General features: G+C 42.9%; 1 protein-coding gene across 1 annotated transcript in view; it reads right to left on the reverse strand.

Annotated features, from left to right (window-relative positions):
• Window positions 1-2,318, reverse strand: part of LOC106873181 (basic helix-loop-helix ARNT-like protein 1) — a 789,862-nt gene that overhangs the window by 766,862 nt on the left and 20,682 nt on the right. The gene's annotated exons all lie outside the window — the stretch shown is intronic.

Below are 2,318 nucleotides of genomic sequence, written 5' to 3' on the forward strand. Positions count from 1 at the left end.
GTGTGTGTGTGTGTGTGTGGATCAGCAGCGGCGGCATTTTGCTGCTTACTTTCCCTTGCTTGCATGAGTTAAATAGAATTTGTGTTGGGAAACTTTCTACAGCTGGATACTCTTCGTGTTGCTAACCGTCACATTTTCCAAACAAAGTGATCCTTTCACGGTCGATAAAATAAGTTCCAGTTGATCACTGGAGTCAATGTAATTGAATCCCCTCCCCCCAAATTGATGGCCTTGTGCCAAAATTTGAAATCATTATCAATAATAATCGCCATCAATACTTGTTTAAGTTCTACCTATCCAGGCTGGCTTAAGTTATGTAATGAAGTATGTTGAAGATTTGCAACCAATTAGCCACAGCACATAATGAGACAATTTATATCTATCTACACATGACTATACCATGAGCCAACAAGGATGCTTCTACATAATCGTTTTCTCCTTAGATATAACAGCTAATCTCCCTGAAATTAGAACCACCACCTTTTGCAAGGAAAGCGTAAGTTCATTAGTGTACATCTATCTGTGAACACAGGTTTACTTAGCCAGGGTTGACCTTCGTCCAAACGGTAATTAACAATTTCATCATCATCATCGTCGTCGTCGTCGTCCTTTAATGTTTGGTTTCCGTGCTTGAATGTGACATCTATGTACATACATACACATACATGCATACACACACACTCATGTATACATGCATTCACATACATACATCTACCCACACAAATATATACATATTCATAAGAGGCACCAGATGTGGGGTACAGGAGAGACGACTGCGCTGGTATGGTCATGTGTTGCGTATGAACGAGGACAGCTGTGTAAAGAAGTACCGATCTTTAACTGTGGAGGGATCCTGTGGAAGAGGGAGACATGGGACGAGGAAGTGAAGCATGATCTTCAAACGCTGGGCCTCACGGATGTAATGACAAGTGACCGGGACCTTTGGCGATATGTTGTGCTTGAGATGACTTGTCAAGCTAAGTGAAATCGAAGTCGTGGCTGATGTTGGTGTCATATGACTGGCACCCATACCGGTGGCACGTAAAAAAGCACCCTTCGAACGTTGGGCCCCATAAAGGTGATGACAAGTGACCGAGACCTTTGGCGATATGCTGTGCTTGAGAAGACTCATCAAGCCAAGAGAAATCGAAGTTGTAGCCGATGCCGGTGTCACGTAACTGGCACCCACGCCGGTGACACGTAATATGCACCCATTACACACTTGCTGTGTTTGGCGTTTGGAATGGCATGCCAAATCAGACTGCAGTCCGGTGCAGCACTCCAGCTTACTAATTTCAGTCAAACTGTCTAACCCATGCCAGCAAGAAAAGCATGCGCTAAATGATGATGATGATGATGATGATGATGATGATGACGATGATGATGATGATGATGATTCATACTTACACGTCAATCATACATATACATTCACACATTCATACATACGTTCATGCATCCATATACATGGACATTTACATGTGCATCTACACATGCATGCATACGCACATAAGCAGACGTGCATACGTATTTAATAATGGGCTCCTTGCAGTTTCTGTCTACTAAATCCACTCAGTTGTGATCATCCCAAGGCTTTAGTAAAAGAATGTTCATTTTAATGTCAGCGCCATCACATTTAGCCAGGCAGGAACAAAGTTATTATTCACAGAATCACAGATTCAAATAAAGAACTTCACTGAAATTTATAGTAACCTATGCCACCACTTCTCAACTAATCTATTCATATCACAACTTCTCTGTTTGCTGCACCTTTGTAGTGTCTTAGACACCAAACACAGATAGCCTACATATTGTGGTTATATATAACTCTGCCAGTCATTTGAAGACCAACAACTGCAACAGCCTCCTACATTCAGCCTTTAATCAAACAAGTCCAGAGTTGCCTGGAGTCAAGGAAAAGCTGACTTGAATGTGAAACTCTTTCATCAGAGGGGAGTGTCACGTTTGTAAGATAAGAACGAGAAAGAAGCAACAGCCTGTTTCCTTCAACTACAATGGAAACGGTGGTTAGTGGACAATTATAGCCTGGTGATGTGAATATAAGTTGGACATAGCTGCAGGTATGGCTGTGTGGGAGGTTGCTTTCCAACCATATGGTCTTCGGTTCAGTCCCACTGCATAGCATCTTCTACTATAGCCCTGGGCCAACCAATGCCTTGTGAGTGGATTTGGTAGACAGAAACTGAAAGAAGCTCATTTTGTGTGCGTGCGCGTGGGGTGTGTATTTGTGTGGTGTGGTGCGTGTGTGTGTGTGTGTGTGTGTGTGTGTGTGTGTGTGTGTGTGTGTGTGTGTGTGTGTG

This window comes from Octopus bimaculoides, chromosome 7 (assembly GCF_001194135.2).
Source record: "Octopus bimaculoides isolate UCB-OBI-ISO-001 chromosome 7, ASM119413v2, whole genome shotgun sequence".
Lineage (NCBI taxonomy): Eukaryota > Metazoa > Mollusca > Cephalopoda > Octopoda > Octopodidae > Octopus > Octopus bimaculoides.